Consider the following 26,640-nt stretch of genomic DNA (forward strand, 5'->3'; position numbering starts at 1 on the left):
GGGTCCTGCGCAAAGCAGGACGCACTCTGGTGCCCACTCGCGGCAAGGCGGGACTGTCTCGTGAGTTAGTCATGGTAGCTCGAGGTTCCCTGGATGTCTGCACGGGTGCGGCCCCAGGGACAAGAAGCTGATTTTAGCAAACTGCCCGCGGAACGTGAATGGTCGCCACCCTCGTTCCTGCCACAGGGTTCGTTGCAGGAGCCAAGGGTCTCTCTTCATCACAGCGACTTCGGGTGACCTTCCCAGCAGCCCAGAGCAAGGCTCCCGCAGGTGGGAACCCTCCAGCACGAAGCAGGCAGCCCGGGCCGTGCTGGGTTTGTGGCCCCTTCCTTCCTGGGTGCAGGCTGCTCCGGGCTGAGGTGGGGAGCGGACTGTGGGAGTGGCCAGAGCCTCCTTTCCTGGCCTATGACCCCCGCTCCCTGCAGCCGGCCACTCCTCCTGCGGGTGGGGACGTGGCGGAGCAGGAGCTGTGGGGTCCCGGACCTGGAAGCCGCAGACCCAGGGAGCCGGGCCTTGGCCTGGGCGAGTTTGCCGAAGGCGGCCTTTGGGCTGACACACGTCCGCTCCCTCGGTGAGGGTCCAAGCAGATTGGTAAGCACCTTAAGACCTCTGGGGGGGGGGTGTGTGCGTGTGTTATGCACCTGGCGAGCACATGGGGTCACGGGTATGTTCTTGGACTATTTTTTCACAAATTTCTTTCCTTTTCCTTCTTGAGAGGTATGAGTCTGGTTAACAAAATGCTTCCTGATTACTGGGGTAATTGGACCTTGAAATCCTAAGATAAAGTGAAACATGCTTGTCAAATGTCTGGCTGCTTCCTTCGCTCCTTCTGTCTTTACCTGGAAAACTTGTCCGCCTTTCACTGGTTCCCGTGGCCTGGATGCCCAGCCACCTGCCCCGGGCGGTGCTCCGTTCTGATAATGGGGTGAACGCTGAGTAAGGTGCCAGGCCGCTCCCAGGAGCTCACCGGGGAAGACGGTGGACATGGCGAGCACCTTCCCATATTCTCTTCCCCTCGTCCGATCACACACAGGGTCCTGCTTCCCCAAGCTTGGGGAGAGCGCCCGGTGGCTAGCTGTGGCCCACAGGTGTGAGCGGGAGTCAGGTCCCTTGGGCGGAAGGGTCACGTGCTGGGGTGAGGCTCTCCCACATCTTCTTTCTTGACACCCGAGCCCCCGGTGTCTTCGGTCCACGGGACAGAGCGGAGACTTGCCCAAGGAACTTCCCTTTACATGTGCGTCATTCAAACCAACCGACCGATGCCCAGATGCAGCTCGCGGAGTCTCCGTTGGAGAAGGACCCCGATCCTGTCCCCCACTCTACCCCAATAAAGTCGATCTTTCCCCTGTTCGGAGACATTTGGATTGTCTAAGTAATAGACTATTGAACGTCATCACCTAAATCACTGATTGTTTTGTTTTTTCTTTATGACAAGTTTCTAGAAGCATAATTATATTGTCAAAGGGAGTAAACATTATAAAGACACTTATCTGTGTGTAAATTCCTACTAGAAGAATTTATATCCCTACCAGCGGTTCTTCGCTCTCAATATGCATTAGGGCTTTAAAATTTACTGGCCAATTTGACGAGCAGTGCATCCTGGTCACGTCCATTTGAGTTTACATAGTGGCCGAAGCCCTGTCTGCCTGTCGGTCGGTGCGCATTCCTTCCATCACACCAGCTACCCCTTGCCCGGTAGCGAGGACCAACTGTGTGTCCGGTATTTTAAACGACGTTATTTTAGAGCTCATGACGCGCCTGAGTGAGTATGACCAGTTCCTGTCGTGGGGGCGTAGACAGGCCACTGGCGTCACGGAGGCCCCATGGCCCTTCCTTCCGGACTTCCTTCCACAGACCGCTTGAGTGTACTTGTAGCCAACGCTTCCCGATATCGGGTGTCTCGCGCCTTTGTTGTTATGTCTTTAATTGAATCATCTTTGGTTTATTTTTATTTTTTTAAAAGATTTTATTTATTTATTTGACAGACAGAGATCACAAGTAGTCAGAGAGGCAGGCAGAGAGAGAGGAGGAAGCAGGCTCCCTGCTGAGCAGAGAGCCCGATGTGGGCCTCAATCCCAGGACCCTGAGATCATGACCTGAGTCGAAGGCAGAGGCTTAACCCACAGAGCCCCCCAGGCGCCCCATCTTTGTTTTTTAAAACAACCTCGAGGTATAACTTAAACACGGTGAGATGAGGGCACGTGACGCTTACATCTGGACGAGTGTTGTGAAGTGTGTGCGCTCGTGAGACGCACCCCATGGTGAAGACAGAGCAGTCCCCGTCACCCCCAGAAGTGCCTTCTCAGGGAAAGTCCCCTGCCATCCCCGTTAGCTGACCTCTGGAGGGACAGGTTCCAGAAGCTCAAGGGAGTCTCTTCCCACCGTGCTCTGGGCTTCACCTCTGCCCTCGCATGGACCGTTGCTTCTCTCTTGCTCTGCTTGGAACCGTGTGGGGTGGGATGGGGCCTCCCGCAGACCCTGTCCCTGCAGACCCTGTCCCCATGGACCCGGTCCCTGTGGACACTGGTCTCTGCCCTGGTCTACTGTGGAGTCTCAGGCTTTGCCAATCTTGGCTCAGAGAGTCCGTCACCGGCTTCCTCTCCGGGGGGCTGACCCCAGGGGGCTGGCGCAGTAGGGAGCGCAGGTGAGAGCAGTGAGGAGCTGGCCTCTGCCAGCCGCTCTGCAGAGAGACCCAGGAAGAGGCTGGGACACCCCGGTCCCCCTCGTGTCTGGGGAAGTCACGCCTGGAACAGGGTCTTGGAGGGGGACTGGCTGGGACCAGTTTGGGGTGGGCAGAGGCTGGGGAGGCCCGGCGGCTTGTGTGGGTGGAACAAGGAACACTTCGCGACTGTCCACCGTAGGGTCACAAAAGACGGCCTTCGTCCTTACCGGTTCCCAGCCCACCGCCTCCTGGTTGTTGGCAGAGAAAAATGGGTTTGGAGCACAAACACGAAGTTGTTTGCTTCTGCACAAACCGGCAGCACTTCCGGGCAACTGTCCTATTATTTCTCTCCTCATGATGCTGCCTGGCCCCGCCCAGCCCCGTCCGTGCTCTCCGTGACCCCCGTGTTTGAGGTGTGGACATACCTGCTTAGAGAGAACATCTGGCACAGAGAAAGGGCTTCTTCCCTGACCCACGTTCACTGTAACTCAATTTGTGTCTGAGCGCGTGTGCTCATGGGTACTCCGTGGGGACGGCCTGCGGCAGCCGCGCAACTTCTGGACACCTGGCCTCGGAGTGCATGGCGGTGTGGCCGGTCACACCCAAGTCCTGGGGTTACTCATGTTCTGGGCCAGCGTGCCGGGAGGTCACCCCTGGTCTTTTCAAGGTGCCGCTCTGGGTCTGTAGACGCTGCAGAAAGCCCCAGGGGCAGCTGGTCTCAGTGACACGAGCCTGTGGCACCCCACCCACAAGATAGCAAGGTCTTCCACCGGCAGGGGCGCGGGGCCTGTCGAGGGGCAGGGGCAGGGCTCAGTGACAAGTGCAGAAAGAAACACCTGCGATTTCCCAGTGCCGTCCTCCTGAAGTTGCAGCAGCAGGGGACGCTGATTGTCTCGTTGGACACAGCCCTGGCACCTGTTACCACACAGACGAAGTTGGGATAAGGTCTGTCCATTGTCCACGTCCTCCTGCAGGGAGACGTGAGCTGGTCATGCAGGGCCAGGGGGGTACAGCGAGGTGGACCCTGGTGCTGGCCATACCCAGAGGGACCTGCAGGACCAGGGCAAGCTGGCCGGTACTGGAGACCAGAGTGTAGTGACACGGGCGTCTGAAGGCCCGCGGGAGGCCGGCTGGAATCCGGGTGGCGGATGGCGTCACAGCCCACGTTCAAAGCCCTTCACCCCAGTCTAAACTCCTGCCCTCAAGCTTCCCACCTGACACCGAAGAGGTGAAGTCTGGATGATTATCCAACCAATTCGAAAAGCTTTAAACTCAGTCAGAGCCTGGGGCAGCCGGTGACGCAGCTGCTTGATCAGCCGATTTTGAGTTTCAGCTCAGGTTGCGGTCTCGGGGTCGAGCCCTGCTCCCCACTCCATGCTTGAAGAGTCTCTTCCTCTACCCCTCACCCACTCAAATAAATAAATTTAAAAATTAAATCAGGACCTGGGGTGCCTGTGTGTCTCAGTCGATCGAGCGACGGACTCCAGCTCAGGTCATGATCCCGGGGTCCTGGGATCGAGTCCTGCATCTGGCTCCCTGCTCGGCGGGGAGCCTGCTGTCCCTCTTCCCTTCCCCTGCTCTCCACCCCACTGCCCTGGTGCTGACTCTCTCTCTCTCTCTCTCTCGTACTATTAAACAAACAAACAAATAAAAATTAAATTAGGGCCTAAACTCAACCTTACGGTTCAAAGGACCGGATTCCACGGATTCAGGTAGCCTATTACTACAAACAGCCTTTCGATGTGCTGCGGACATTCCCGGTAAGTAAAAGCCTAATTATGCCAGACAGAGAAGCCGCAGGAGCAGCGCTCTAGCCGCAAGCGGACAGGCGTCCCCGGCCAGCGGCGGCTCTGCAGACCCCTCCATCCGGGCATGGCTGGGTGGCGGCGCCTCCTGTCAGGGCGGCCTCCTCAGGGCAGACTCTGCGCGGAGCTGGCCCCGAGGCCCCGAGGCCCAGCCTGCCCGTCTTCTGCAGAGCGTCACGCGGCCCCCACCAGCGGGCTCCCAGGAGTTCTGGGGGCTCTGCCCTGCCCTCCGATGAGACGCGTCTCCCACAGTTCCAGTGCACATTTCCGACCGCCCCCACACCGCGTGGCTTCCTGGCGGCCAGGGTCCTGTGCAAACATCTTTCCAAGACATTTCTAACGTGTCACCGACGGGGCACTGCACAGGGCCTCTGGACTGCATGAGTCTAGATTCTAAGTAGGACACGCGATTTCCACTCTGTCAACAGGGAAACTGAGGCTGGGACCCGTAGCACGTCTGTGTGCCTGTCACAGGTGCGGGCCCAGTGTCCCGTCCATGGCAACTCTCCCTCTGCCATCCCGGAGGAGCCCTCTTCGGCTTACTCACCCCTCCTGGGAGTCTGCCCTGACAGCTCAGGGCGACGGGTGGCAGGACCTGGACCTGAGGAGGCTTCGGGCCACGTCCCTCACGGTGCCACAGAGCAGGTGCTCCCCCAGGCCGTGAGCTCTCTGCAGACGAGCTTTCTATGTCATCTGGTGGCTTCTTTTTTGCTACTTTTAAATTCATGAGCCAACATGTAGCTAACGAATCATGGGTTTCTGATGGAACGTTCAGCGACTCGTCGGTCGCACAGAACACCCAGTGACCGTCACATCCCGGGCCCTCCCTTACGCCCATCAGCCCGTCACCCCGTCACCCCGACCCCCACCCCTGCCCCTCCAGCAACCCTCAGTGTGTCTCCCAGAGCCAAGAGCCTCATATGGTTTGTCTCCCTCTCTGGTTTCTCCCCTTCAGCTTTCCTTCCCTTCCCCTGTGCTCCTCTGCCCTGTGCCTTACATTCCACATACGCGTGAGACCCTGTGACAGTTGTCCTTCTCTGACTGACTGACTTCACTCAGCACCGTCTCCTGCAGCTCCCTCCGCACGACGCTCACGGTGGGTTCTCATCCCTTCCCATGGTCGGGTCATCCTCCCTTGTGCACACGGACCACGTCTTCTTTACCGCTCGTGTGCCGGAGGACGTCTCGACTCCTTCCACAGTTTGGCTGCTGTGGACCTTGCTGCTGTGAACACTGGGGTGCACGTGTACCTTCTTTTCACTACATTTAACCTTTGAGATAAATACCCAGTAGTGCGATTGCTGGGTCATAGGGTAGTTCTATTTTCAACTTTTTGAGGAACCTCCATGCTGGTTTCCAGAGTGGTTGCACCAGCTTGCATTCCCACCAACAGTGGAGGAGGGTTCCCCTTTCTCCGCATCCTCGCCGGCATCTGTCGTTTCCTGACTTGTTCATTTTAGCCATTCTGACTGGTGTGAGGTGATATCTCATTGTGGTTTTGATTTGTATTTCCCTGATGCCGAGTGACGTGGAGCACTTTTTCATGTGTCTGTGGGCCATCTGGATGTCTTCTTTGCAGAAATGTCTGTTCATGTCTTTTGCCCATTTCTTGACCAGATTATTTGGTTTTTTGGGTGTTGAGTTTGATAAGTTCTTTATAGATTTTGGATATTAGCCCTTTACCTGATAAGACATCTGCAGATATCTTTTCCCATTCCATAGGTTGCGTTTTAGTTTTGTTGACTGTTTCCTTTGCTGTGCAGAAGCTTTTGATCTTGATGAAGTCCCAAAAGTTCATTTCTGCCCTTGCTTCCCTTGTCTTTGGTGATGTTTCTAGGAAGAAGTTGCTGCGGCTGAGGTCGAAGAGGTTGCTGCCTGTGTTCTCTAGGATTTTCGTGGGTTCCTGTCTCACATTGAGGTCCTTCATCATTTTGAGTTTATCTTGGGGTGAGGTGTGAGAGAATGGTCCAGTTTCAGTCTTCTGCCTGTGACTGTCCCATTTGTGGAAGAGACTGTCTTCTTTCCATTGGACAGTCTTTCCTGCTTTGTCAAAGATTAGTTGACCCCAGAGTTGAGGGTCCACTTCTGGGCTCTCTCTTCTGTTCCATTGATCTCTGTGTGTCTGCTTCTGTGCCCGGACCATGCTGTCTTCGTGCTGACATCTCTGTGGTGAAGCTTGAAGTCTGGCACCTGGTAGGTTCTGTGGGAGAAGGGATGGAGCAGCGTGGAAAATAAGGCCAAACATACGGGGTCAGGAGGGAATTTCTTGGTGCTGAGAACTTTCTCTTATTGTGATGCTGAGCTTTTCCGCCGCATTACCAGAAGGGAGGGGCCGCTGCTGGCCCTCTGCCCACCCTGTGCGGCTGGCCAGCTCGGTGCCATGGGTTCCAAACATTTTCAGGTCTTCCTTCCAGCATCAGAGCACCTCTGGTCCTGGGGTTGGGTCTCCTAGAAATGACGCAGACTTTACCTATGATGCTGACAGTCCTTCCCCAGCGCTCACTAACAAGGCCAAAGAGGGTAAAGAACTTGATGGATGGAAAGGTCAAGCGCTTGGAGCTCATAAGGGGTGAGGCAGCTGGGAGACGCAGGTGGTCCAGGCCCAACTCAGAACTGCTGGAGCCGCACGGATGCTCAGGTATGTGACTCCAGGACCTGCCGCCGGTGAGGCTTGGAGCCCTCTCCTCTCAGCTGCACTGACAAGCTCTTGCCCCCAGGGTCCACCGACTCTCCCACACCTTTGCTTTCTCAGTTTGGTTGACTGTGGAGGTGAATCCAAATTGGTCTGAGACCCCTCAGAGCAACATGATTTGTGCGTGCGTTTTCCCACACAGCGGCCCCCCTGCAGGAAGCAGGACTGGCGGAAGCCTCTCGTCCTCCCCGTCGGCTTCTGGACCAAGGAAAGGGCCAAGGGAAAGCTCTGTTCTTCGAGTCTGTGTATGGCAGGAACCCTCCTTCTGATGGCTGCTCCGGGCCGCGTCCTTCCCTGGCCCGCGACTGGGTGGCCGGTGTGCGGCCTCTTTGTGTCCCAGTCCTCTGAGCCCAGGGTCTTCTTGTGGTGGATGCTTCTCAGTACTCGCCGAGCAAGCTGTTAGCAGAGAAATGGTTGCTCTTGCCATATCACAGAGTCCTCTGAGGACCGACCATCCAAGTTAATGGGCGGTGAAGAGCGCCGTTGGCATGGGTGACAGAAACCGCTCTGGCCAAGGAGATGATTTAAGAGTGACACGGTGGTCCGGGGCGGCCTGGCCCGAGGTGGCCTGTCTCCAGCGGTCTGGGAGCGGCTCTGCGCAGCTTCATGGGCCCTTTGTCTGCAGCAACAGTTGGGTGCAGTCAACTGTGCTCCAGAACCCAGAGGATTTCTCCAGGAAAAATGCTCGGTTCTTTCCAAAACGCCACGAGAACGCCGCGTGGGAATAAGGGACAGGTGCCGAGAGCAGCTGCTCCTGATTCATGAATCTTCTTCTTTTCAGTGTTTTCTGTGGGGAACCAGGGGCTTTCGGGAGCCTTTGCTCTGAAATATTCAAGGAATGTTTCTTCCTTTTCTTATTGCAGCAACGATTTTCGTATTTTGAAGCTGAATCACGAGGCCTGCAGCTAGTGTGGGAAGGTATAAAGGGAAAAACATCTAAGTCTCCGACCCCCCCCGTCACTCTGAAGGAGCATCTGGTTCTCCACGAACTCTCCTACAAACCCAGGTTAGGCAGCCAGAGATGACGCGGCTGGACAGGGGATCCCCGGAGGCACGTCTGGGGTGTCCCTGACGGGTCCGGCCATGCCCAGCGCGACCGGCGGGCATCTGTCCCCAGGACGGGCTGCGGCTCTCCTGCACACACTGCGGGGCTGCTTCGTGCCGGGTGAGAAGAGCAAACGTGACGCCGGGGCCCGGGGTGCCCGTTTACGGCCCCAGGGCAGACGCGAGATGTCCCGTGTTCCCTGGACGGGAGATCAAACAAGGGTCCAGTGTTTACCCAGCTGGGGTCCTTGTTCCCAGAGGACGCTGAGGGTCAGACTCTCAGACTTGGAGTTGCCTCAATGCCAGACATGGGCACTTGATTTCCATCCATTGCCCCTCAGGAGAAGTGCGACTTAAATCACCGGAGATGTTCCTTCAGTTTGGCGACCGAGGCTCTCCCCCTTCCTCTGTGCCCCATGCCCCCGAGCGCTGGCTCCAGGAGCAGGACCTGGTTAAAGAAAACCTGTCTTGTGGCATGAGGCTCACTGGTGGCCACAGACGTGTTGAAGGCTAAGAGTCAAGTGTCCGTCCTTCAAGCACCGGCCCCCACCCCCGGACACACTCGTCATAGCCTGTGGGGTTTTGGCAGCCCTTTCCCGGGCGCGTGCCTTTCCACCAGCTGGAGCACGAGTTGGTCTCCATGATGCGTAGACAGTAACTACCAGCCAGATCTTCCACTTTGGACAAAGTCTCGAGGCTTCCTGGTGCGGAAGAATGAGTGACTGGTCTTTTGCCTTTTTCTGCTGTTTATCAGCTCAAAGTGAAAGTGAAACGGGAAGTCCTCTCATCAATTCCAGCCACAAGCTCCTAAGTGGCTACTGGGGACACGTTCCTTCAGGGCACTGGGCGGTCACGTGGCCTCTCGCTCCGTGAGCCTGTCCAGTACCCACGTCCACCCCACAGGGCATCTCCCCAGGGCAGGCCCTTCTGGAGTGGGGCCGCGGCCTCTGATTGCCCTGCTCTTCTGCTCAGGCAGGTGGCGAGCGCGTCCTCGGAGCTCAGAACAGGCCTCGGGTCACCACGTGGGGGGCGTCCGGAGGATGTCCAGGATGAGACGGCAGAAGGTGAGTGGTTTCGCAGGCTCTTATCTCGGGTGTGGTCCCTTCCCTGAGAACTGACTGGAAGTTTCTATGCCCAAGTTTCCTAGAGCTGCCAAAACAAATGCTCTCCGACTGGGTGGGTTTGAACAACAGAAGTGTGTGTTCTCACAGCTCTGGAGGCCAGAAGTCCAAGACCAAGGCTGTGGGCTGGGTAGGGTCCTCCTGAGGGCTCCAAGGGCTCTGCCCTTTTGGCCTCTGTCCCAGCTCCCCATGGTGGAGGCCGTCCTGGTGTCCCTGGGCTGGTGGCCCCACCCCATGTCTGCCTCCTCTTCTGATGGGGTCGCTCTGCTTACAAGGACAACAGTCATTGGGTTTAGGGTACACCCTACTCCAAATGAGCACATCTCCACCCTTAGTAATCTGCAAAGATCCTATTTCCAAATAAGGCCTACCAGACACGCTTTCATTACTGCCAATCAGATGACTTTTTAAAAAAGTGTATCTGTTGTTATGCTTTTCTTCAGTGAACCCGTTTGTTCTCAGTGCTCAGGGAGTCTAAGTAAAGCAGAAACGGCATTTCCGTACAGGCCAGCTGTGGGAGCTGCGTGTGGAACCCGGCAAACACTCCAGGACTGTCCGTGTGGGTGGACGGGTGGCAGAATGTTCTAGACTGGACGCCACATGCTGGCGGACTCTGTAGGAGTTAGGGGAAGCTTCTAAATCACGAGGGAATTCGGATTATATCAGTTAAAAACGGCTGAACGGAGAGCCACGCTGGTACCCATTTCCCAGGTGGTCTCTGCTGAAGGGCCTGTCCACCAGCAGGGTCCCATCTCCATCACCCCGTGGGAGCCTGGAGCCCTTCCCTCAGGACCAGGGAGGAAAGAAAGGTACTTTTCTTTGGTCTAGAAAAGTCCATCCCACAGTTTCACCATCCCTTACCGACAAATAGGATTTGAAATCCCTTTATCTAGAGACAAACAGAAAGTGTGTGTTTGTGGTCAATAATTTGAGCTGATATTCTTGCCAGCTGCTAAGAGACACATGCGAAAAAAGGAAAAAAAAGCCAGTGACATCTGGTCGGCATTGACGTTTTGCGACAGAAGTATTTTTCCCTTGGGGGTGTTTTCCAAGAAACCACATCTCAGAGCCCTATCTCTGCCCTCGTCCGCACCTTCAGCCCCCAGCCCCCAACCTTTGACCTCCTTGGAAAACAAAAAGGAAGTGATCGCATTGACAGCCGTAACCCAAACTTCCCGGCAGGACCAGGCGCGGCCTGGCGGGTGGCTGCATCCGAAGGCCGCCGGAGGGGCTGTTGCCCTGGGACCTCCCCACCCAACGTTGTCCCCGCGCCCGGGGCCGCAGGCATCTCCTCCACTCCCGATGCCCGTCCGCCCCTCCTTCCTCCTCCGCTTCCCTCCTGACCACCTGTATTCTGGGGATTTGGGCTTTAATTTTCTAAGAAGTAAATAACGTCAAGTAAAAGCACTAATTAGCATTGTGAATTTGTTTTCTGAAATTGTCAAGTCTTGGCCCGATCTTCCCAAGGATGCTAATGAACGGGCTGGTCTCAGAAGGGAGGTCTCGGAGCGTGCTTTGTTTCCAGGCCATGAGATCCCTCCTGCGAGGGCCTGGCCGCCCCAATGTCCCTGCAGGCCTCCGGGCCCCACGGTCACAGGGCACTGGCTTCAGACACCTGTGCAGGGGTGGTCTTGCCTGTCGCCCTTCGGAGAACAGCGCGCCCCGAGCACCCGCGATGAGGCCCCAGGGCGGAGCCTCCCATCCACCGCCGGGGGCAGCTGATGCCCCGTCCTGCTGTCTGCGGGCTTCCTGCCGGCTCTGTCCACGGCACCAGGCCTCCTGCTTCTGGGCCCTGCGCCCCTGGTGCCCCCGATCTGCTTCCTCTCGGGGCCGCGCGGGGTGGGGGGCTCTGTCCACCGCTGCAGTGGCCCCTCTCCGCCCGCTGTCCGTGGAGGTCCCGCCACAGACGCACATGCGGCCGAGGGGCAGATGACACAAGCCGCAGAATGGAAATGTGTGGAGAAAGCTCTTTCCTGGGGTCAGCACAGGATAGGAAAAGGTGGGCAATCACTTCCATAGACGGAGCTCAGAGAAACGAACTCTGCACGAACCAGGTTTCAAAGTCCTAGTTTCCAGGGAGGAAAACGTCCAACACCGACCCCACACTTTGGACCTCTGTAGCCTGGGCATTGCTCAGAAAGCGAGAGGAGCCGTGTCGCCCTGGCTGTGGGGGTTGGCGCGGGCCGGCTCCATGCACGCCTCTTTTCCAAGGTTGGAGGAGCCGACGGCTCGGGACGCCCCAATGAACCAGTCCCTCCCCGACTGCGGGCGTGAGTGCTCTGTTTTCTCCTTCGGCTGTGTGCAGGTCGCCTGAAAAGGTCCCGGTTAAGTTCCAAGGAGTAAAGGTTGTTCCACGGATGTGTGAGAGGACGTGCAGTGCATGATTTGGTTCAGATGACTGAGCAAATTCCCATCTTCCGCATCATCTAAGTGTAGAGAGTAGAATAGAAAAGGGAGTGCCAGAGCAGGAAGGAACTCTCCAGATGTGAAGAACAGAGGCCCGGAGAGGTTAAGTAACTGGGCCACCAAGTGGGGCCACCTCTCAACACTACCAAGAGGGAAAAAGCCCAAACTCTTCTCTGTTGTAAAAAGCAGTCTCAGTTTTTAATTCTGAAGTAAACCATGTTACAGAAAGTTTGGAAAAACAAAGCTTCCTAGTCCGAGGGCTCGCGGCATTTGGCGTCTGTTCCCTCTGTGTGCTTTCTGTAGGTTATAGTCACAGCCTATCAAAACAAGTCTACATCCGTTGTTACTACCCACATTAAATTAATTAGCAATTTCTGTGTCGCTCCATCGTCTTCAAAACCATAACTGCTTAATACCCCATGAAGCGTTTCATTTATCTGGGAACACCTCTCTACTACGATGACATTGTGGCCAAAACCCTCGCCTTCCCACCCGCGCTGCTTACCGAGTCCGAGAGCGTGAGCACGACTTTTTCCTTGACACACATTGGCAAATGCCACGTCTCTTCCATCTAAACCCGCACTGATTTCAGTCCCTCTGATAGACGAGAATGTCTGCTTTAGAACAAATGACTGATGTTCTAGGACATAATAGGTAAGCAATTAATCTAATTATGCTATTGGACTGTGAGCAAATTTGGTTGCTTTCTCATTAGGGTTAGGACTTTTCTCTCAACTCTATGTAGTAGAACATTCGTTGTTTTCCTAGCAAGTGTTTGATCTTGTTACATAAGAAGCAACCACTTTCAGTGTAGCTGTGGGTCCTTGGCCTCTCTAGGGCTCTCAGGAGCCCCCAGAGCAGCGGCACTCCGTCTTCTCATCACCAAAGGCCCCTTCTTTTCCCCCACAGAGCCCGTGTTCACTCTTACTTTCCCAGGTTCTCCTGTTTTTTGACCAGAGGCATATTTAAGTGCCAAAGAGAGTGGCTGTTGGCAGTTGGACGACCAGCTGATTTGATGTGATCCGGCCCAAAGCAAGGACCCCCTTGTTTCAGCTGATCTGTTAGGCCGGGTGAGACCTTGGAGGTCCCCATGACAACCCCCTACTTTCAAGATGAGCAACCGGCATCCCAAATCCTGTGCCACTCTCTTCCTGGAGCACGTGGAGCGCTTAGAAAGCGCAGGCATGTGTCGGGGTCCTGGGTGGCGGAGGCAAGGAGGAGGAGACCTCGGTCCTTTCTTCCGTCCCACTCCCCAGGGCCCAGAAAGGTGAGGAAGACGAGCCTCAGGTGCCTGGATCTCACTCAGTGTCACCTGAGGACTCAGAGCTTTGGGAAACTGTGGAAATTCCCCAAATAGTCTTCCTGCCCCACAACATGGGCCAAGCTGGACTGATGAAATGCACCGCCGTCTGGGAGAACCGGCCGTGTGTCTGGCCCTCGCTGTCTCCGGCTCTGTGCCCCCCGCGCTCTGACACGGGCGTTGTTGTTCCGGGCTCGAGGAACCAGAGGCTCCTTGAGGGGAAGCGTCTTTTCCAAAGTGACGCGGCTGGTTTGTACTTGACACTATTCTCAGAGCTATCAGTTTGTCCTTGGAGGATGGGGACTTCACCACACACCTCTCTGGGATTTCATTCTCTTTTTCCTGAAACTTCAGATGTGATGACTGGTCCAATGCTCTTGGCCAAGCATGGATTTTTGCATGGTTCAGAAAAATTGCCTAGGGATTTAATTTCGTATTTCGTACTGTGTAATTAAAAGATTTTCAACAATAACTGAGTACTAGAAAACAAGTAAATAAACACGAAGCAGGTAATTAGCTTTTAAAGGCAGTGATCAGTGTAGGGCTTAGAGCAGAAGAAATGGGTTTTGTCCCCACTAAGATTTTCCTGACTGTTGCAAGTGGCTAACCGAGCAGCCAGCCACTAACGGTGAGAGGGTGTGGAGTGACCGGGCATTTCCCTTGGTGGCAGCCCGTCTTCCACACAGGGTCTGGCACCCGGGGAGCGTGAAACCTCTTTGGTTTTGTGATGTTCACACAGGGCCTGGCTCTCAGCAGTTGAAGTGTCTGTTCCCCTGAATCTTGACCTTGGGCCCACAGACCCCCAGACTTTAAGGACGGCAGCCATGCAAGGCCAGCCAGGTGAGCGGCCAGGGGACAGGGAGCCTTGGGAACCAGGCAGACCTCATTGGCTGGGTCACCTGGATTAGCTTATCTACATTCTCCGAGCCTTAGTTTCCGCGTCTGGAGAAGGGGATAATAGTTCTTCCTCGCGCCGCTGTGAAGGCTCCGTGAGATGCAGGTACAGGTACGTGACGGCGCGGCGTAGAAGCTGGTCCGCGTCGTTCTGTGCGACTACCTGGACTTCATCTCCCGAGAGGAGCTTTCCACGGAGTCAGATTGTATCTGTTCCAAGGCTCAAGCCGTAAGCAAGCTTCCAGGAAAGCTTCCTGGCCTCTCGGGCAGAAGCCGTCTACACTGGATCGGGAGGCTCCTGGGGTTCCCGTGCCTGCTGCACAGTCTGGCGTCCGCGGCTCCGTCCTGGAGAATTCTGGGGCACTCGGCACAGGCGCCAGTCCCCACGTGGACACCCGTGCGTGGCTCACCCATGGGAGTCCATGGGGACAATGCAGTATTTTCAAAGCAGGTGCCTTTGGGGGGCAGGCTGGCCTGTGCCCGGCCGCGGCCTCTCCCCGTAGCTCCTTGGGAGCCGGGTGGGGGCGGCATCGGGAGTTCTTCAAGCACGTGTCGCAGCCGAGTCTGAAGAAGGGCTTCGTGCGGCAGCAATGAACCAAAAAAAGAAAAGCTATTTTGATTCGGTCCCTTATTGGCGTGAGGGTTTATTTTTGCCGCATTGTGGTAAACCAGACCTACCGGTTTGTGCTCACTGGGGCCCCTGAAGTCCAGCTGTGCCCCGGACGTGTGGACAGACGGGAGCAGCTGACTGCGCAGAGCCCGGGCTTCTGTTTCCAGGGGCCGAAGGCACCACGAACGCAAACTCGCTGGCAGTGGCTGGTGGCTGATGTGACGTGGAAAGAGAGACTCAGACGCCGGCGGGGGACCTGGGTGCGTGCTGCGGTGACATGTCACACACATTGCTACATGAAGAGAAACGAACGAACGAGAAGAAAGGGGAAAGGGAGAGGAGGGAGGAGGGAGGGGCGTGGGCAGGGGCGCGCGCACGAGCGGAGACAGGAGGGTCGCTCCGGCTTCTGATCGTTCTTTTCTCTGAAGGCGGCGGCGAGACCTGGTGAATGGACTGCGGTTCCAGAACAGGGTGTCATGACCGCGCTTCTCCTGTGTCTGTCTTCTTCCGAGCTCCAGGCGCACAGAGTGCGATTCACGTCATCTTCACCACAGGCTCGTGACGTTTGGTAAGAGGTGGCGTTTCTCTCGTTTCCCTGCCAGGGAGCAGGGGTGCGTCTCCCGGGAGCTGAGTCTGAGGCTGCGTCAGGGGATAGCCCGGCTGGGTGCCAGGGGTCCCGGCTGTTGGGCCTGCCCCAACCAGCTGTGCCTCGGCCTCTCCTCTCTCAGGAGGCCTGGGAGTGACGCGTCAGGCCACTGACTTCTGGTGCTTTCCTCTCGGCTCCGCACAGAGGATCTTACTTGTCTTCTCCGAGGGGCTTGGCTGGCGAGAAGTCCGCGTGCTGTGGGGCCGCGGCCTTGAGCCCTGCCCTCCCGACATGCCTGCACCCCGGGTGAGACAGGCCCCTCCGTGAGCGCCTCGGACCCGAGACAGATACCCGCAGGCACCGCGCACACGCTCAGGGCAACAGAAGCCACGGGAGGAAGCCACGCAGGCCCGAGAGGGAAGGAGCGCCAGCCGGCAAAGTCAGGGGCATCTGTGTGGAAGCCAGCGATGGGCAGCTCCTCAGCTGAGCGACGTCGTTCAGGAAACGATGACCTCTCTGCTTCAGTTGTCCTTTTCCTCTCATTACCCCAGAGGACGCACCCTAGGAGCGGGGGCAGGCGTGGACAGGAACCCAGGCAGCTTCCTGATATTATCATTCCTAACAAACAATTCCCCATCGATATTGGTGATGAAGGCAGAGTCCACGGTTGGCTCATCGTCTCTTTCAGAAGTCCCCAAGCTCACAGGGCTCTGTGGCCTTACGCACGCCAGTGAGACAGCGTGTGTGCGGGGCTCGGGAGCGCCGGAGGCACCGACCACGAAGGGAGCCTGTCCTCCTGGTTCCGCTGAGGGAACGTCACGCACAGAAACACCCTCTTGTCACGGGCGATCCCGTGTAGGAAGAAGGTCTTCCCTGCTCCTTGGATGGGCACGTCAGAGACCCCAGCGTCCTCTCTCCGGGGCAGAGTGCCCAGGTGCTCTCACCCGACACCACGGGTACTGGTGCGGGAGGTCGGACGGACGGGCCACGTGGGGCACACGGCCTCCTCCTGCTCGCGGCCCGTCCCCGTGGGGGGCGGAGAGATTCCTGCTCGCTGGCCTGGGGGCTCGGACAGCGTTGGCGGGGTTGGGGGGACAGGGCCCTGTGTGCCCTGCAGGCTCAGGAGGCGCTGGCCTGTCCACTCCTTGAGGTGGCCTCGTCTCTTATTCGGAAAGTACCAGGTGCGGCTTCTGGACAGTTAATGTCGCCACAGCAGGCTGGCCCTGACGGTCCCTGGAATGGGGCCTGTTCAGCTGTGTTTCATCCAGTCCCCAGCACCGTCCACGTCCCGGATTCTTGCTTCAGTCCGTGTCATTCTACTCAGACAATGACCACTTTCGGCATGAGCTTTGCCTTTCTCTACAAACTGCGCAGTGTTCCTGCCGCTAAAGGTAAACGAATTACAGTATCCCGGGACCCGAGGGCCGTGAGATCATTGCTCCCGCCCTACCTCCGGGAGGAACCCCCCACTGATGAGAATCGATTTATAAAGGCCTCTAGGACACGGTTGCCAGAAAAAACAGGATCTCAGAGCTAAACTTTAGTTCAGATAAATCACAAGTAATTTTGTGCTCTAAGTATGTCCCAAATACTTCTTGGGACAAACTCATGCTGAAACATTTCATTGTTTATCTTAAATCCAAATTGCATCGGACGTCCTGCATTTTTTCCCCCAACTCTGGCCGCATTTCTGAGGGCCTTCTGCAGAGCTGCAGACGGCCATGAGGCAACCCTGGACGCAGGACCCGGGCCCGGCCCCCTTCCCCGGGGGAGGGTCAGGGCGGGAGTGGGTGACGCGTGAGGGGCGGCGTCAGGGCACGCGGAGAGCACCCGACGCACAGCAGCACGGAGGGGACTTCTCAGCGCCTGCCACTGACCAGGATCAACCTGAGCGTCAGCAGCGTCTCCCTGAAGCAGCCGATTTCCGTACCATGAGTCTCGTCTTACCTTTAGGGGACATCCTGCAGACTCCGTGTAAGCCGAAGGCAGGACTCACTTCCGGCAGAAGCTGAAGGCTCAGGAGCAGCGGGGTCAGCTGTGTGGGGACGACCTGGTCAACCTCCTGGTTCAGGTCAGCATCCCGGGGGATCCGCGGGGCCGACCCGCCTGTGTCCCAGCAGCAGGACGCCGAGAGCACCACCCCCGCCCTGGGAAGCTTCGGTGGCAACCGCACTCCGGGCAGGAGACGCGCCAGGCGGTAGCTATCAACACGAATGCCACGTTGACTGAATGACACTCTCTGAATATGCGAGTGACTCAGTCCTCACAGCAGACTTACAAGGAAGGTAGGTAGGAATTTACGGATAAAACTGGGAATAGAGGATAAGAAACGACCTCAAGACACATGGAAGATCAGTGGTGACAGCAGTCCAGGGTCTGGTGAAGTCTTTCCTGCTGTGGGATGTGAGGACAGAGAGACAAGGACAGAGACAGAGACGGGGAGATGCACAGAGAGAGACAGAGGCAGAGAGGGACCCAAAGATGAGTGGCCATGCGGGGCCCAGAGCTCCTGAAATACAGACGAGCATGGTCTTCTGCTCCTGGTGGGAACCTGGAGCTGTGGGGTCAGAGTGGCCCCAGACGCTCAGCCCCAGCCTTTGGTGGCAGGAACCTGGCTTTCAGACAGCATTCTGAGCAGGTGCAGGGCTTCCGGGAGGGCTGGTGGTGCCTGCCTCTGGCCATTCCTTCTGGGAAGGGCTCCCCTCACTTCTGGTCTCAGGGAGACCCTCCCAGTTGCTCTCACTCTTGGAGCTCATGGCTCTGCACCCCAAACACTTCTTGGGGGCCACAGGCTGGAAGGCTGGCCTCCTTCCCTGTGCCTTCTCCTTACAACATGTCCCCAAGGGGGTTCCAGGTGGGTGGTCTGTGGGGAAACACTGAGAAGCATCAGAAGCACTTAGCTCCAGGAGCCCTGGTTTCCAAACCACCAGAAGCCCCATGCCTTCCCTGGTCCATGCGGTCCTGGGGGATAGGGAGGCAGTCTCCACAGAGCTCCCTCCTGACTGTCAGTGGTCTGGGAAGGCTGGTCTTCAGACCAAAGAGAGGCACTCGGTCCAGGCACCTGGCAAGGGGAGAGGGACCTGGAGGGGGCGAGGGGTTTCCAGCACTGCCCGGTGGGCTGCTGGCTTCTCCGGGGCTGGGGTGCAGAGTGGGGGCACCTACCCGTTCTGTCTCCTTCTCATGCACAGGAATGGTGTCTCTCAAAGGACAAGTGTAAGCTAAACCTTAGTATTTCTGGAATTTGGTTGGGGGAAGGCTGTGGCAAATTACTAAAAAGCTAAAAAGCTTGACACAAAATATTTTCAGAGAAATGCATTTTGCTATTTCAGTATAGAAGAACCAAGCTGGAGAAAGCTGTAGGGAAGTCAATGTGGTTTAGGGAGTGTGGGCTTTAAACAGCACAGGCGCTCCCTTGGAAGGGTTTCCGTGTGTCCCGTGTGCCTGTGGAGGGCTTGGCACACGCAGTCCGGGCTGTCCTGGCACCACTCCCCGAACCCTGCTTTCCCGGGAAGGTGCAAGTAGGACTCAGGCTGGGAGGCTGTCTTCTGCTCCAGGCCTGTGGGCACAAGGTAGAGCACATACATGGGGTCTGGGCTTCGAGGACCCACTCCTTCAGGCTGGCCGGGGTCCCCTCCTCCAGCTGTGTTTGCAGACTGTGTCCTCCTCGGTGCTGAGGCTCCCGCGCTTCTCACAGAGAACGCCCCTCCTTCAAGCCCCAGCCCACAGCTCCTGCTCAGGGAGCCGTCCCTGCCCACCTGGCTCTCTGAGGCGGTCCTCCTCTGGGGCGGCCGTTGACATGTTCATGTGTCAGAGTCCCAAGCCCGTGAGCGCCCCCAGGGCTGACATGGCTTTTCGTCTCTCCTCGGCTCTAGCTCAGTTCCTGGGACATGCTGGGTGCTTACGGTCTACACATTAATAGAGCCAGAAGATGAAAAAAGCCGAAAAGTGCTGAATTAGTATTTGTGTCCCATTTACCCTGCGCCAGATTTCCAAAATCCACGACTGCGGTCATGTTGGACAAAACAGCGAGTGTGTCTGCAGACGTGCCCCATCCCCCAACGCCCTGCCTACGAGGGCAGGTGCCTGCAAGCCACGTCACACCCACGCTTCTTTCCCAAGAAGCACCATCCTGGCTCCTGGCCGCACGTGGGCTCCAGCTGGCTCACAGCGGAACCTGTCCTCATTCCCAACGACGGGCGGCTTCTCGCGGCTTCTCCAGGATAATCACAGGCGGCCAGCTTGTCCCCTGCACGCGCTCTCACAGGCCGCCAGTTTGTCCCCTGCACGCGCTCTCACAGCCGGAGACCCAGGTCCACAGCCAACAGCGTCACGGCGGTTTCCTGCCCTAAGAATTCAGGCGCCGCAAGCAGGAAAGATTCTGCTTTCTCTTGGAAATTTCAACCAAGAAGAATTTAAGTCCTGTCTCTGGGCCGAGGTTTCAGAGGGCAGGGACATTTCTTAGGGTCACAGAGAACCGAGGCCCTGGTTCCTGACTGTGCTCACGAGGCCACCACGCAGGGGACGCTCACACGTCCTGACACTGCCCTGGGGTCTCCACACCCTTCAGTGAGAAGGTCTTTGTGACGTGCTTTCTCCACTCGAAGAAAATCATTACTTCTTGACAGATTTTCTCTGTCTTGGTGTCACGGTTCTGGGCCTCTTGCAAACCAGCTTCTGGCTTCGGCCGCATTCCCCAGGCGGGCTGGTCGCTATGGACCTGGTGTTTGGGGGGCCGGCCGGTAGGCTCCGCGCAGAGGCACACGGTTCACGGCCCCCTGGCTCACCGTGTGCGGAGATCCAGCTGGGCGTCCACCACCCCTGGATGGGACCACGGCCGAGTGCCGCTCCTCTCGCTCCGGAGCACGGAGGCTGTGCTGGGTCACCACAGTGCCCCCTTCCTCTAGCTTGGAATAGGGTTTTAGCGTTGCCCTCGTCTTCACACCCACAAGATCTGGGTACCCCTTGACTAGGCCTAGTAACTGCAGCATCACAGGTGAACAGGACGAGGGAGGCCTTGGCCGTCCCTGTTAACCCCCGGCTCGTCTGACTTTGCAGACTCGTGTTTTAGTCCAGGAGAAGTCTTGGAAAACAGTCTGCAAAGGGACAGCTCTGGGCTTCCCGGCTGGTTGTTTCCCTGACTAACGTCTGGAAAACCGACAATCCTCCTTCTTTCTGTTTATCCAAAATGTCTTTTGTGGCAGCTCGCACTTGCCACAGCCGTGCCCCTGGGTCAGCAGAGTCGGGCTGCAGCGCGTCAGCTGAGGGTCGGGGCAAACTGTGTAAATCCTGACGCACAGGCCAAAGCCGATCGATGCGGCTGATGAATGATTAGGACGGCGACTTCGCGGTGGTGGACGGAGGCGGCAGAAAAGCCACCTTCAAACTGTGTGTGTTTGTCAAACTGCTCTCGTCCCCGGAGGGCAGGGTGGGGAGGGAGCTCTGCCCCCGCGGATTCCAGTGTGGCTCGGCGCTGACGACCCTGCCGGAGAGGCCGCGCGGACAAAGCAGACAAAGGGGCTGCAGGAGAGGCCTCCTGGCTTTCCCACGGCGTCCGCCACGTCGGTGGGATTGGGCCGCGGGCGCTGACTTGCGCTTCCCTCGGGCCTCGAGGTGGGCTCTGGAAGCCCCGGGGTTGTGCGGCGGGACCCGCCCTGAGGAGATGCCTCCCAGAGGACGATTCGGGGGTCGTCGCTCCACAGGGAGGCCATGGACACACCAGCCCCCGGGGGCTTGGACGGTGCACATGGGCTGGGGCTTCGGGCCTGACGGTTCACACGCGGCGGGACCCGCACGCACTCTCGCGCGCTTCCCCCGAATGCAGAGCCCGACGCGGGGCTGCCCCCGGGGCCGCTGGTTCTCGCCCCGAAGGCACCGCAGGTCCGAGGCTGTGCTCGCTTCCTCCCATCCTCCCTTCCACCACGTGGCCGCCCCCGCCCCGCACGACAGAGGGACCCGTCCAGGGTCTGTCCCCGAGGCCCCCGGCTGCCCTGGAGGCACGAGCCAGCTCCGCCACGACTGGGGCTTGTGGTGCACGAGGTGCTGGGGCTCTTGTCGTGTTGGAAACCCGAGAGCATCCTCGACGACAGCCGGACAAACACCCGACTCTTCGCAGCCCCGGCTGTCCTGCTGACAACAGGGCCTGCCCCGGAAGCTCTGGACCACGAGACCAAGCCCCCAGGGTCTTCTCGAATCGTCCATGGACGGCCTGGACAGTTCTTTGCTGGGAAGCACATTCTCGTCTTGTGGGTGTCAGAGCACAGGCCTCGTTGTCATGGGGAACCAGGAGGTTTTCTTAATTAAAAAAAGTCGTACACAGACACAAAACTGCTGGGGTCTCATGGGAGCCCAGGGCTTTCTTCCAGACAGTGAAGTGATTTCCACATGGTCTCCAGAAAGTCAAGCTCCGTGCCTCAGTTTCTCCATTTTGACTTTTGTTTGACAACACGATGTCCTGTCACAGCCCATGGCCTGCGCTGAGGACGGGTGAGGCTGTCCCCACAAGCAGAGCCAGGACGGCCGCGGTCGGGCCACGGAGGTGCCCACACCGCCACCCCTGCATGGGCGCTGGCGTCCTGGCCGCCCGGCTCCGAGCCTTTGGAATGACGACTCCTCCGACTTCGGTTTTCAAAGTGTGTCAAGTGTGTCCAAAAAGTTAAGTAAATAAAATGACGTTTTCTTTAGATAAATTATAAAAACCACTTCCAGGTGCCACAGGCCGGATGGTGGAGTGACTGGTTTTTCAGGTCGGGTCCTGGCCCTCGCTGGCCGCGGGTGCCTGTGCGGTGGGGCGGCCCCTGCCTGCACAGCTCCAGTGTGCAGCCCTCGTGGGCAGAAGCCGCTCCATCAGGGAGAGGGCCTCGGAGAAACAAAGATGAACAGATCCTTCCTTTAAAAACCCCTGCCAGCCGACACCCGCAAGGAGTAGGGCAGAAAGCGAAGGGGAAGACCAGTCCCAGCGCGGGGGATGGAGGCCGACAGCGCCTTCTGCCCGGGAACCGGCACCTTGGAAGGGACCTGCGCCCATACTCACGAGCCGTGTCCGGGTTCACGTGTGGGGTGCTCCCCGGGGAGGCTGTCAACATCGGGCCCTGCCTCAGTTTCCCCACGAGTTGCCTCTTCCAGAGCCTCCTGATGACACCCAGGATTACGTCACTCTCAGTTTTAACGCAAGATGCTGTCTTTCAGGTTAGAAGCGGACCGCAAGTCAGAGGCGCTGGTTTTATTGTGGGTTTTGGGGTTTGGTCTGCATTTTCCTCAGCCCTAGCATGAAAGGGGTGTTGGGTGGGGTGGACTTCCCATCCCGGGTCCCACTGCCTGTGTTTGGCACCTGGCGGGAAGCAGAAGGAGGAGAGGGACCGTGTCCCCAGGCCTGGGCTGTGGCGTGGGCTCACTCCGGTCTGTTAGCAGGACAAGGAGTGGCTGCGCTAAGGGTGGTAAAGGGGCATTTTAAGTCTCTCCTGTCTGCTCTGGGCATCTCCTCAGCCATCCTTATAGGTCTCTGGCCCCAGCCAGACGCCTGTCTCGCAAGGACGGCTGGCCAGGGGAGCAGCAGTGTCTGAGCGGCTGGGCGGTGACCCTCTCTCCCCACCATGGTCGTCTGTGCCCGCGAGACTGTGAGGACGACTGGGGGCCCGAGTCGGGAGGGTGGTGGGCTCAGGGCCAGCAGCACGTTACAGACCTGCCCTGCCCACCCTTCTGACCCGGTCCCTGCCCTCACCTCGCTCCTTCCGCGCTGGGGGGCCTGGAGAAGGGAAAAGCACATTGACGCGACTACAGAGAAGCAGGGACGAGGGGGGAGGGGAGAAGGCAGGGGCGGGGGGCAAGGGGAGGGCGGCAAGGGGAGGGCCCGGGGCCGGGTTGAGGAGGAGGTGACCCGAGCATCTACCTCGACGTGAGGGGAGAGCGTGAGTGTGTGTGGGTCTGTGGGTGCTCAGGGAGCTGCCGGGGGATGGGAGCCCCCAGAGGGGCCGAAGCTTTCCCTCCCCAGCCCCAGGGGAGACTGCCGCCCTCTTCACGCGTCTGGTGGCCCTACTGGCCGTCCCCCCACCTCCGCTCGACCAGGGGTGGTACCTGCTCCTCTCCCCCGGGGCCGCCGTGCGCCCGCGTGTTCCAGAGATTCGGCCGCCCTCCCGTCCGCGACAACCTCCCGTGAGCACCAAGGGACCAGCCGCTGCGCTTCCCCTGTAGGACCGGCTGTGCCTCTGCATCTTCCCCGTCTCTCCGGAGGTCTGTTCCCGCCGAGCCCGGTGTGCGGTCCGAGCAGGAACCACTCCAGCGGGCCCCGTGTCCCCAAGGTGGACCGAACACAGATCCACAAGACACGGGCTTCTGCTCCGCGTGTTCCTGTGGATCTAGATCCAGGCCCGCTGCCCCCCTCCCCGCTGCCCTGCCCTTTCCCCCTCCGCACACTGCCCTGTGCTGCCTGGTGCTCTGTGGGGCCCAGGAGGTGGGTCTCAGGAGTTCCTCTCTCCGCGGCTGGCAGGCCCGATTTGGAGGGCCATAGTTTCTGCCTGGGGGTGTCCCGCCCACGGTGGGGATGGGTGACAGCTCACGGCAGACGGCCTGTTGCTTCGGGGGCGGGGGGGGACGGTGTTGGGCAGCTGTGTGCGGCCCCTCCGAGGGCATCGAGGGCGTCGATGGGGACTGCTGCCGGCTGCCAGGGAGCCGCTCCTCTCTGTGGGAGCCAAGCGCTTGCCCTCATTAGTGTGTGTTTTAAAACTCCCAAGCTGCCTCCAGCAGGGCCAGAGGGCAGCGGCTCCGCGGTGAGCCCGTGGGCAGCCCTGGGAGGCTGGAGCCCGCGGACACGGGCGGGTGCTTGGCCTGTGGGGTCAGCCCCTTCCCTTCGCGTCATTGTCGTGCTCTTTCTGGAAGGCGGGTGTGGGCTACGTTCCCTGGCCTCCCGCCCGCCCTCCTCTCGCAAACCTGGGTGAAGCCATCAGCAGCGGGCCCCACGGCAGGGACCCAGGACGGACCTGCAGCTCTGGGATTGTCGTCCTTGGCCAGTTCATGAAGGACTGTCCGGCCGCCCCGAGAGCTGAGCAGAGCAGATAGGGTACCCCCTTTGGATGGAGAGAGGGGCCCAGGGACAGTCTTTGGTCACCGCCCCGCTGCTTGGGGACACGATGTGTTACTGACCGCGGGGGAGCACCTGCAAGGTGTCTCCCAGACCCACGGGTGGCACAGTTCCAGTGGGACGGCGGGGAGGGTGGCGACGTCCTTGTCCTTAGACCCTCCCTCTTCCGTGGCTGACGAAGGTGGCAGCTGACCAGAGGCTGCCTGATGTGGCGTGAGGTGAGCCCCTGACAGGGTCGTGACACGGGTCCCCAGGAGTCACAAGTAGGCAGCCAGCTCACGGGACGGGGACTCGGAGGCAGCGCGAGATGCCACCGCTCTCTCTGCTCCCCTGAGGTCCGGGCCCCTGAGTGTCCGAGTGGGGACGCCTCATGCACGTGCCCCACCAGCCAGAGAGAGGCCGCCACCTGCAACAGGGTCTTTCCTGCTCCGAAAACCATTCCTTTTGGGTTCTTTTCTGTCCATGAGACACATGGCTTTGTCTAAGAAAGGACGGAGATGGCCGGCAGCTGGGGATCCTCCTTCCCAGGGACCGGGACCTTCTGGGCGGGCAGTAGCATCATTGTCTGAGAGCCTGGGCATTGATCCTGGGTATTGTGTGGCCAGGAAGTCCTAGGTGGGAAGGGAGGCAAACAACCAGACTTGTAAAACCGTGGTTTCCCACGCTCCCGCCAAGGAGGGCACAGACACAGCCACCCCCGGACGGCTCCTCTCACCTGCGCTCGGCTCCCACCGGCCAGGACCCTGGGAGAAACCACTCCTGCCAATCGCGCTGTGGGGCGGGCCCCAGGGGCGGGCCTCCTGCCCTCAGACTGCGCTTCTGGCCTGCGGAGGCTTCCCCGAGACCATGAAAACACCCGGTCACTTTGTCCAGGAACAGTCAGATTTTTAGGCTCTGCCTGCCGTTGACCTAGCTGTGGGTCCCCTGTATTTTGTGCATTTATGTTTCGTGATATCAAGGGCTTTGGGGAAGGAGCCAGGCCAGATGCGACTGGGACCCCTCCCATCAGTCCCGGGAGCCCACGCCGGGCTGGCTGGAAGGTCCTCCAGAGGCACCCGTCACCTGTAAAGTGGGCCGACCGTGTCATCTCTGGATTTGGCTCGAACGTTGTTCATGTACTGTCAGTACACAGTAGGCGTCCGATAAATGTCCCGCTCTTTTTACAAATCGCCGGTTTTTGACAAATTTGGAATGGCCTTGTTACCGAGGCCTTTCAGTACAGAACACTCAGGAATGTTAAGAAGGCGTTCGTTTCAGAAAGTCTCCTGCTATGTACCTCCTTTCTCCAATGTGACTGCGCTCTGGGCTCGTGGGCAAAGTGAGAACGTGGCCTGGGGTCCCAGGTCTAAAACAGAACCTGCACGATGGCGGGAACCAGAGCTTCTTTCTGTCGCCTGTGCCCTGCAGGGGGTTTGGGGCACGGAGCTGCGCGCACCCGTCCCTGGGCACGGGTGGGGAGGTGGGGGGCGGCACAGCTGTGAGCCCGGCCCACGGGCTGCTCCTCGAGGCCGGATTCCCGAGGCCTCCCGACTCCGGGAAGGCACGCTGCTCGGCGGGTACACACACGCTTTCCTTCCCCCCCCCCCCATGCCTGCTCCCCTGGGACCTAGCACTGAAGTCGGAAACAGCTCCCGGGAGGAAGGACGTTTCCCTGCGTCGTCTCCCACAGTCCCCAGGCGAAGCTGTGTGCGCGGCGTGTGACAGAAGGACACGGGAGATGACAGCTTGGGGCGCTCTGAGCAGCAAGCGTGGTGCTTGCAGGTCAGACACAGGAGCAGCGGCTCTCACGCACACGTTCTCCTACAGGGCTCAACGGCCGCACCGAGGACCCGGAGGAAAACCCTTTGATTGTGTTTTGCGTGAAAAACACGTGAGGGGGGACACCGCCCTGTCCAAGGCCACCCCGCCTCTCGGAAAGCCGGGGCTAGCGAGCTGCTGCTGCCGGTCGCCCGCATTGTCCCGGTAAATTTCTGGCTTCCTCGCCGTGGCCGTCCCTCCCCAGCAGACGGCCCTCCCTCTCAATCTGCTTCTCCTGCCGGGCTTAATTGAATGTCCTGGTGCGTAGGAGAAGGGTTAATGGCATGGCCCAATGACACAATATCTTGGATTACAGACAGCCAGCCGGCAACAGCGGCAGCATGGTAACGAGGCCCGCACCGTGGGAACAGGCGGGGCAGACAATGACGGGTTGACAGCGAGCACGGCAGCCCACCTTGGGGAGAAACCGTAGCCCACAGCATGCGGGAAAGTGAGAAATCGTAGCAGATGCTGCGGGCTCCCGGCAACAGATGCCTCCTGGCCGCCGCTCCAGCCAACCAGCCCCGCCGGGTGCAGGAGCATTTCGGCCCCACCCCCGCCTGTGTGGGAGGGAGCGGCGGGTCCGAATACTGCAGAGGAATTAACGCGGCAGATGGCGGCAGCGGGGTGACGAGATCGGGGTCAGGCAG

The sequence above is a fragment of the Meles meles genome, chromosome 5 (assembly GCF_922984935.1).
Source record: "Meles meles chromosome 5, mMelMel3.1 paternal haplotype, whole genome shotgun sequence".
Lineage (NCBI taxonomy): Eukaryota > Metazoa > Chordata > Mammalia > Carnivora > Mustelidae > Meles > Meles meles.